The following is a 10838-nucleotide window of genomic DNA, read 5'->3' on the forward strand; positions in this document are numbered from 1 at the left end:
GCTCGCAGTCCTAATCCCCATTTCACAGATGAGGTAACTGGGGCACAGAAGTTACGTTACTTGCCCAACGTCACACAGCAGACACGTGATGGAGCTGGAATTAGAACCCCTGAACTTTAGACTCCCAGGCCTGGGGTCTATCCACATTCATTCATTCAATCGTATTTATTGAGCACTTACTGTGTACAAAGCACTGTACTAAGCACTTGGGAAGTACAAGTTGGCAACATACAGAGATGGTCCCTACCCAACAACGGGCTCACAGTCTATAAGGGGGAGACAGATGCATGCCATGTTGCTTCTACTATGCCATACTGCTTAGCGGTTGTGATCTGGGCCCAGCCACCTGCCCCCTCACCCAGTACTCCCCGTGCCCAATGCCATGGAATGGGAGACCGCTGGTAAGGAAAATGGGGTCCAGGCTGAGGCCACGGAGTGAGACCGTAACAGCAGTGGACACCGCTGTGGCTTCATCCATTTTGGAAAGCCACCGCTGAGTATGACACTCATGTTCTTGAAGTTGCAGGAGGGTGGGAGACTTCTTTTCCACTTTACTGAGATAAGAGAAGAGCAACAGACACCACAAAGAACAGCAGCAACAAATACCCAATTGTCCTTTGCCCAATTAGACAACCCGGAGCCAGAAAATAGCAGGATCATCAGAGTCAGGCATATCCTGCCAAGAGTGGTCTTTTTCAGGGGCAGAATACCATCACAGGATTTGAAGCCCTGATCCCAGCAATTATCTGGGTGCTGGCTACCACCAAAACGAGGCACATCCTCACCCTATCTCCATGAGTCAACCTTTAACAGGCTGCCTTTACCTAGGTTCTAAACCTGGTTCGGCCACTTGCCTGCCGTGTAACCTTGGGCAAGTCACTTGACTTCTCTGTGCCTCAATTTCCTCATCCGTAAAATGGGGACTACAAACCTGATCTCTTTCCTTTAGATTGTGAGCCCCATGTGGGACAGGGACTGTGTCTGACCTGATTATCTTCTATCTAACCCAGTGCTTAGTACAGTGCTTGGCGCATAGTAAGCACTTAAATATAACTATTATTATCAGGTTGTTGAGCCTCACCCAGGGCAGTGTGATAAACTCCACCCCCAGCCAGTCCAAATGCCATGCATGGTTTGCTACGGGTGACTGGGCAATTAATCCTCATCGTCTTACAGAGCCCCACTCAGAGGGGGTACGATGTGGAAGTAAGCAGAGCAGAAAATGTTTAAAACCCACACTCTGCACCATACCAGCTTGGAAGAGTAGAGGAATCAAGATTCCCCAAAAGCCTGTTTTAGGATCAGGCCGGTGAAAGGAAAAATAAAAAGAGAGGCGGCTTACTGCCCGCCTGAGGCCTGGATCCAGATAGTACACTATTGCTGAGGGAGACTCACTTCCACTGTATAAAACAGTGGCGATCACAAGAGGTTGGATAATGAAGGCTCCAGCTGCTGTGAGTGAAAGAATGAGCAAAGGAAAGAATCGAGTGAAGATATTGGGATTGAAATATGCATCACAGCAGTGAGAACATCAGACTTTACTCCATCTTAGCCAAGGGGTATTTTGCAGAGTAACCCCAGTTTCCTAAAAAGCATCCCCTTTCCTTTTTCTAAACCAGGGTCATGAAGCAACATGGAGGGAAAAACAATAATAGTAATAATGGTACTAAGTACTGGAGTAGATACAAGGTTATCAGTTTGGACACAGTTCCTGTCCAACATGGGGCTCACAGTCTAAGTAGGAGGGAGTAGGATTTAATCTCCATTTAATAGATGGGGAAACTGAGGCACAGAGAAGTGAAGTGACTTACCCATACAGCAGACAAGCAGCAGAGATGGGAATAGAACCCGGTCCTCTGACCCCCAAGGTCCACGCTCTTTCCACTAGGCCATGCTGCTTCCCAAAAGAGTTGGATGCTGCCTGAGGACTGCAGTATTAACCCCAAAACCCAGCTTTGTCTGAACAGATTTACTCATTTCAAGCACCTCAACAGTAAAAAAAGAAATCAAAGCATGCTACCTGCTAATAATCTACATGCTCTTAGAGAGTATTACCATTTTTCAATCGGTGTTAATCAATTCTGCTACCTTCTAAACATTTGCTAGTGCATTTTTTCCGATTGCTATTTATCGCCTTCTCCTTTAACTTACAATCATCCATTCCAATGATGAATGAGTAGAGATGACTTCCTGTCTGACAATGTAAAAATCACAAGCACTGGCTAGAGGCTTTGTCCATGTGAATTTCTTTTTTACTTTGACCATATAAACTTTTTAGTATCAATTTCCAGGTTTCATTTTTCTTTCAGCAAGCTCTAAATAAATGAACATCCCCTCTTCAAAATGTTCATTCATGATTATACAGCTCCTACCACACCACTGACATTCAATACATATTAAGAACTTGCTTTCAAGTGCCTCAATAAGCTCTAGAGAGTACCTAAACTAAGAAGCAATAAGCTGGGAAATAAAAAACTTTTTGAAACAACACCCATTTTTCCCCCTTTCAAGCTCAATATGCCTCCCACATCTGATGTTTCTCTCCTCCCTGGCTACCCCTAAAATCTTCTATTCAAAGATGCCTATTGATTAAACAGCAAGAGTGTCTGTTGTTGAAAGAGGCATCCTGTGTCCACAAAAGTCAGCATTTTGTCTTGCCCCTTGCTTTTTAGGACAGCCACTAAGGGTGCTGTCCAAAGGCAGCACTCTGGCTACTTCAAGCAAGGGACCACACCGGGGCTGCCTGTGTTTCCTGGGATGTCATTTTAGTTTAAAGTTGGGAGAGGAGATACAGGTATGGCCTACTGCAGGACAGCTAATAGGACAAGTGCTTGAATTATTTCTACAGTGGCTGTGATGGCTTGCTTTCAGCCACGCACACTCAAGCTGTGCCCACTAGCATGCATTGTGACACAGCTGACAGGGAGAATGGGTACAGCGTGGGGTCACTGGGCATAATATCATTGAAGCCACAACAGCAGCAGACAGACACCACTGTGCCCTCACCCATTCCAAAAGCCACTGCAAAGAAGGATAATCAGAATGCCTTAGTAGAAGGGTGGGGGGCATTTCATGGCCTAGTTGAAAGAGCATGAGTTTGAGGGCTCTAAACCCAACTCTGCCTTTTGTCTGCTTTGTGACTTAACTCTGTTGTCTGTTTCCTCACCTGTAAAAGAAGGACTCAATTCCTGAACTCGCTTCTACTGAGCCTGTGAGCACCATGTGTGACAAGGACCCTGACAAATCTAATTATCTTGGCTCTAACTCAGAACTAGTATAGTGCTTGGCATACAGTAAATGCTAAGCAAATACCGCAATATCTTGCAAAAATAAAGACAAAAGAAAAAACAGACATATTAATAATACTAATGTCTTTATTAAGTGCTTACCATGTGCCAGGCACTGTACTAAGCACTGGGGTGGACATAAGGAAATCAAGTTGGACACAGTCCCTGTCCCATGTGGGGCTCACAGTTTCAATCCCCATTTTCCAGATGAGGTAATTTGAGGCTCAGAAAAGTGACTTGCCCAAGGTCACCGAGCAGACAAGTGGCGGAGCCGGGATTAGAAGCCACGAGCAGATTCCGACTCTTGGGCCTGTGCTCTATCCACTATGCCACGCTGCTTCCCCAAGTAATGACGGTCTTTGTTAAATGCTTACTATGTGCCAGACACTGTACGGAGCGTTGGGGTGGAAACAAGCAAATTGGGTTGGTCTTCACACAACCGTATCAGAAAATAGCAGGATCATCATGGTAAGGCATACACAGGCGAGGGTTTTTATTTTAGGGGGCAGTACCAGATAGTCATTTCTACCTCTGGAAAGATTTGGAAGACTTTGATCAGAGGGCCTTTTGCTTTAGCGGCAGGCTTGGGAGTCAGAGGTCATGGGTTCTAATCCCGCCTCTGCCACATAGCTGTGTGACTTTGGACAAGTCACTTAACTTCTCTGTGCCTCAGTTCCCTCACCTGTAAAATGGGGATTAAAATTGTGAGTCCCACGTGGGACAACCTGATCACCTTTTATCCTCCCCAGCGCTTAGAACAGTGCTTTGCACATAGCAAGCGCTTAACAAATGTCATCATTATTACTATTATTATTACCACACTGTCATTTTTACATCTGGGCCAATTTGGAAGACTTGATACCAGGAACTTCCCGATTGTAAAACCACCTCCTACCAGCCAAGGTTTAATAATAATGGCATTTATTATGCGCTTAATGGGGGGAGGCCTCTCCCAAACAAGGTGCATCCAGTCTCTTAAACCTCCCTGTGGGAGGGTTGTAATGCGGACCTGACCCAAAGCCAGCCTGCCTTTCTTTTCATTACGCAGGGTCTCAATCCCACCCGGTAGTGTATGGAAGTAGCCGTTCTAGATGGTGAAAGAGTGGGACGGAGAAATCTAAAACCCACCCTCTCTACACCCTGCTAATCAGTCAGTGGTATTTACTGAGCGCTTACTCCACTAAGCACTTGGAGGAGCACAATACAACAGAGTTGGCAGACACATTTCCTGCTCACAGCGGCTTTCAGTCTAGAGGGGGAGTCAGGAAACTGGGAATAATAATAATGCTGGTATTTGTTAAGCGCTTACTATGTGCCAGGCACTGTTCTAAGCACTGTGGTGGATACAAGCAAGTCCCTGTCCCTCGTGGGGCTCCCAGTCTCAATCCCCATTTTACAGATGAGGTAACTGAGGCCCAGTGAAGCCAAGCGACTGGCCCGAAGTCACGCAGCAGACAAGCGGCAGAACCGGGATTAGAACTCATGACCTTCTGACTTCCAAGCCCAGTCTCTATTCACTATACCTTGAATCATGCTTCCTCGGGAGGCTCAAGATTTTCTGGCCCAGAAATGTCGAAAGATAAATACAAGCCAGTTGGTTTACCGAGGTTTCTGCCTGGATCTAGGTTCAACCTGCTTGTAAACTTGCATGGATCTTTAACGCCTCAAAGATGGGCACTTAGTGACCACTGGATGTGGGCTTTATGGGCCTCGAGCTCTTCATTAAGCTACCGCCTGCAACTTGTACTTCCCAAGCGCTTAGTACAGTGCTCTGCACACAGTAAGCGCTCAATAAATACGATTGATGATGACGATTAGCTCTGCAGCGGTCAAGTCCAGCAGTTATTTAAAAGGCCCAAGACTTTCAGGTAGAACAGGAGATGTGGGGATAGGGGCGGCGGGGCCTGCGGCAGTGAGCTCATTGCGGGCAGGGAGTTATACTGTACTCTCCCAAGCGTTTAGTACAGTGCTTTGCACACAGTAAGCGCTCAGTTGACACAACCGAATCTCTCGGTATGAAAAAGCGGGCCAACCTCCTTGTTGTTATCCAGGCCCCCCGACCATCCCACAGATATGGTACGCTCCCAGAAACCTGCTCCCTTTGAGGTTGACTTGAGAGCACTGGATCTACCCCAATGTTTAGGGCATAGTAAGCGCTTAACACCTACTATTATTCATTCGTTCATTCAATCGCATTTATTAAATGCTTACTGCGTGCAGAAGACCGTACTAAGCACTTGGGAAAGTACAATACAGCCATAAAGAGAGACGATCCCTGCCTGCAATGAGCTCACAGTCTAGAAGGGGGGGAGACAGACATCAAAGAAACAAACATCAACACAAAGAAACAGAATTACAGTCATATATTGAATTGCTGTGGGGCAGGGTAAGGGAAAAGGGAGCAAGTCAGGGGGTCGCAGCAGGGAGTGGGAGATGAGGAAAAGTGGGGTTTAGTCTGGGAAGGCCTCTTGGAGGAGGTGTACCTTCAGTAAGGCTTTGAAGAGAGTATTACTACTGCTAAGCAGCATGACTTAATGGAAAGAGCATGGGCTTGGGAGTCGGAGGTCATGGGTTCTAATCCCACCTCTGCCACTTTTCTGCGGTGTGACCTTGGGAAAGTTGTTTAAAAAAAAAATGATGGCCTTTGTTAAGCACTTAACTATGTGCCAAGCACTGTTGTAAGCTCTGGAGTGATACAAGGTAATCAGGTTGTCCCACATGGGGCTCACAGTCTTTATCCCCATTTTACAGATGAAGGAATTGAGGCCCAGAGAAGTTAAGTGACTTACCCAAAGCCACACAGCTGACAAGTGGCGGAGGTGGGATTAGAACCCATGACCTTCTGACTCCCAAGCCCGGGCTCTTACCACTGAGCCACGCTGCTTCTCTTCCAGTTCCCTCATCTGTAAAATGGGGAAGAAGCCTGGGAGCCCCACATGGGACAACCTGATTACGTTGTATCTTCCCCAGCGCTTATAACAGTGATGATGATGATGATGGTATTTGTTATGCGCTTACTATGTGTCAAGCACTGTTCTAAGCACTGAGGGAGATACAAGATAATCAGGTTGTCCCCCGTGGGGCTCAGTCTTTAATCCCTCTTTTACAGATGAGGTCACTGAGGCACAGGGAAGTGAAGTGACTTACCCAGTCACACAGCCAAGTGGCGGGGGCAGGATTAGAACCCATGACCTTCTGACTCCCAAGCCCGGGCTCTTGCCACTGAGCCATGCTGCTTCTCTTCCAGTACCCTCATCTGTAAAATGGGGAGGAAGCCTGGGAGGCCCAGAGAAGTGAAGTGACTTGCCTAAAAGTCACACGGCTGACAAGTGGATTAGAACCCACGACCTCTGACTTCTAAACCCGTGCTCTTTCCAGTGCTTGGCCCCTAGTAAGCGCTTAGCAAATACTATCATCATCTTCATTTTTATTATTGTCCAGGGGTTAAAGACACAAGGGAGAGTTTTCTAGGCCCTCGGATCTCTCTATTCCAGGCTGGGAAATAATAATAATAATAATGTTGGTATTTGTTCAGCGCTTACTATGTGCCAGGCACTGTTCTAAGTGCTGGGGGAGATACAATAATAATAATAATAATGATAGCAAGCGATTTGTTAAGCACTATGTGTGAAGCACTGTTCTAAGCACTGGGGGGGATACAAGGTGTTCAGGTTGTCCCACGTGGGGCACACATTCTTAATCCGCATTTTACAGATGAGGTCACCGAGGCACAAAGAAGTGAAGAATAATAACAATAATAATAATAATAATGGCATTTGTTAAGCGCTTACTATGGTGCAAAGCACTGTTCTAAGAGCTGGGGAGGATAAGGTGATCAGGTTGTCCCACGGGGTGCTCACGGTCTTAATCCCCATTTTACAGATGAAGTAAAGTGACTTACCCAAAGTCACACAGCCAAGTGGCGGAGGCGGCAGGATTAGTCACAAGTGAAGTGACTTGTAATCAGGTTGTCCCATGTGGGGCTCACAATCTTAATCCCCATTTTACAGATGTGTTAACTGAGGCCCAGAGAAGTGAAGTGAGTGAGTTGCCTACGGTCACACAGCTGCCTAGAATGTGAGCCCATTATTGGGTAGGGACCGCCTCTATATGTTGCCGACTTGTACTTCCCAAGCGCTGAGGACAGTGTTCTGCACACAGTAAGCGCTCAATAAATACGACTGAATGAATGAATCAGCTTGGCTCAGTGGAAAGAGCCCGGGCTTTGGAATGAGAGGTCATGGGTTCGAATCCCAGCTCCGCCAATTGTCAGCTGTGTGACTTTGGGCAAGCCACTTCACTTCTCCGTGCCTCAGTTCCCTCATCTGTAAAATGGGGATTAAGACTGTGAGCCCCCCATGGGACAACCTGATCACCTTGTAACCTCCCCAGCGCTTAGAACAGTGCTTTGCACACAGTAAGCGCTTAATAAATGCCATTATTATTATTATTATTAAAAAGTGGCAGAGGCGGAATTCAAACCCACAGCCTCCGACTCCCCAGCCCGGGCACTTTCCACTGAGCCACGCTGGAAACAACATGGCTTAGTGGAAAGAGCGCGGGCTTCCAAGTTAGAGGTCATAGGTTCGAATCCCGGCTCATTCATTCATTCAATCGTATTTATTGAGCACTTACTGTGTGCACAGCACTGCACTAAGCGCTTGGGAAGTACAAGTTGGCAACACATAGAGACGGTCCCTACCCAACAGTGGGCTCACAGTCTAGAAGGGGGAGACAGAGAACAAAACATTAACAAAAGAAAATAAATAGAATATGTACAAGTAAAATAAATAAATGGAGTAATAAATACATGCAAACATGTATACATATATACAGGTGCTGTGGGGAAGGGAAGGGGGTAAGGCGGGGGGGTTAGAGAGGGGGTAGCCAGCTCTGTGACCTTGGGCAAGCCACTTCACTTCTCTGTGCCTCAGTTACCTCATCTGTAAAATGGGCATTAAGACTGTGAGCCCCAAGTGGGACAAACTGATCACCTTGTATCTCCCCCAGCGCTTAGAACAGTGCTTTGCACATAGCAAGCGCTTAATAAATGCCATTATTATTATTAAAAGTGGCAGAGGCGGAATTCGAACCCATGGCCTCTGACACCCCAGCCCGGGCCCTTTCCACTGACCCATGCTGGAAACAACATGACTCAGTGGAAAGAGCCCGGGCTTGGGAGTCAGAGGTCATAGGTTCGAATCCCGGCTCTGCCACTTGTCAGCTGTGTGACCTCGGGCAAGCCACTTCACTTCTCTGGGCCTCAGTTCCCTCATCTATAAAACGGGCACTTGGACTGTGAGCCCCAAGTGGGACCAACTGATCACCTTCTATCTCCCCCAGCGCTTAGAACAGTGCTTTGCACATAGCAAGCGCTTAATAAATACCATTATCATTAGCAGCATGGCTCAGGGGAAAGAGCCTGGGCTTTGGAGTCAGAGATCATGGGTTCAAATCCTGACTCTGCCAATTTTCAGCTGTGTGACCTTGGGCAAGCCACTTCACTTCTCCGTGCCTCAGTTCCCTCATCTGTAAAATGGGCATTTAGACTGTGAGCCCCAAGTGGGGCAGACTGACCACCTTGTATCTCCCCCAGCGCTTAGAACAGTGATTTGCGCATAGCAAGCGCTTAATAAATTCCATTATTATTAGCAGCGTGGCTCAGTGGAAAGATCCCGGGCTTTGGAGTCAGAGGTCATGGGTTCGAATCCCGGCTCTGCCAATTGTCAGCGGTGTGACCTCGGGCAAGCCACTTCACTTCTCGGTGCCTCAGTTCCCTCATCTGCAAAATGGGGATTTAGACCGTGAGCCCCAAGTGGGGCAAACTGAACACCTTGTATCTCCCCCTGGCGCTTAGAACAGTGTTTTGTGCATAGCAAGCGCTTAATAAATGCCATTATTATTAGCAGCGTGGCTCAGTGGAAAGAGCCCGGGCTTGGGAGTCAGAGGTCATGGGTTCAAATCCCGGCTCCGCCAACTGTCAGCGGTGTGACCTCGGGCAAGCCACTTCACTTCTCCGCGCCTCAGTTCCCTCACCTGTAAAATGGGGATTTCGACCGTGAGCCCCCCGTGGGACAACCTGATCACCCTGTAACCTCCCCAGAGCTTAGAACGGTGCTTTGCACGTAGTAAGCGCTTAATAAATGCCAACATTATCATCATCATCATCAATCGTATTTATTGAGCGCTTACTATCATCATCATCAATCGTATTTATTGAGCGCTTACTATGTGCAGGGCACTGTACTAAGCACTTGGGAAGTACAAATTGGCAACATATAGAGACAGTCCCTACCCAACAGTGGGCTCTAATATATAGTAATGTAATATAATATATAATAATATAATATAATATATAATAATATAATATAATATATAATAATATAATATAATATATAATAATATAATATAATATATAATAATATAATATAACCTAATATAATAATATAATATAACCTAATATAACATAATATAACCTAATATAACATAATATAACCTAATATAACATAATATAACCTAATATAACATAACATAACATAACATAATATAATATAACATAACATAATATAATACAATATAACCTAATATAACATAATATAACCTAATATAACATAACATAACATAATATAACATAACATAACATAATATAATATAACATAACATAACATAATATAACATAAAACATAACATAATATAACATAAAACATAACATAATATAACATAAAACATAACATAATATAACATAAAACATAACATAATATAACATAACATAACATAACATAATATAATATAATAATAATAATAATAATAATAATAATAATAATAAAAGCGGCAGAGGCGGGATTCGAACCCACGGCCTCTGAGTCCCCAGCCGGGGCCCTTTCCGCCGAGCCACGCCGCTTCCCGAAATTAGGCTGCGGGGCCGCCGCCGCGCCGGGAGGGGGCGCTGCCGCCGCCGGCGCCGCCTCCTCCTCCTCCTCCTCCTCGCCGGGAGGGGGCGCTGCCGTTGCCGCGGCCGAGGGCGCTACCTGTCGGGGTCCCCAAGCGAGGGGTCCGCGGGCTTTGAGCCCCGAATCGGGCGGCGGACGCGTCCTTCCTTCCCCCCCTTCTCGCTCCCCTCCTTTGTTGCCGCCGTCCGCGGGCCGCTCGCGGCGCTCGGGGTCGGCGCTACGGCGCCCGCCGAGGGACAATTGTCCCCGCGCCTTGGCTTTGCCGCTCTTTCGCGGCCGGCGGTGGGGGGGGGGGGGGGGGGCGGGCGCGGTGCCCCCCGACGGCTCGTGCCCGGTGTGCGGGTCCCCGCCCGGCCTCCCTCCTCCCAAAGCCCCGGGAAACCGGGCGGCGGCGGCGTCCGAGCGGGTCCCGCAGGCCTCCGCCTTCGCCCGCGCCGGGCGGGATGGGGGGGGGCGGGCTCGCGCGCTGGGGGACTCCCGTCCCGTCCCGTCCCGTCCCGTCCCGTCCCGTCCCGTCCCGTCCCATCCCTATCCCATCCCGTCCCGCCTCACCTGAGAAGGGGCCGCCGCCGATTCCCCGGCACCGGTGGCGGCGTTGGCA

The 10838-nt window shown here is 47.6% G+C and overlaps 1 protein-coding gene across 1 annotated transcript in view; it reads right to left on the reverse strand.

Moving 5' to 3' along the window:
* LOC119942767 (transformation/transcription domain associated protein) overlaps positions 1-10838 on the reverse strand; it is a 160482-nt gene extending 149644 nt beyond the window's left edge. Inside the window, exon 1 of the mRNA XM_038763700.1 lies at positions 10790-10838. The gene's annotated coding sequence lies outside the window, so the exon portion shown is untranslated. The remainder of the gene's footprint in view (positions 1-10789) is intronic.

Source organism: Tachyglossus aculeatus, chromosome 21, assembly GCF_015852505.1.
Source record: "Tachyglossus aculeatus isolate mTacAcu1 chromosome 21, mTacAcu1.pri, whole genome shotgun sequence".
NCBI classification, from domain to species: Eukaryota; Metazoa; Chordata; class Mammalia; order Monotremata; family Tachyglossidae; genus Tachyglossus; species Tachyglossus aculeatus.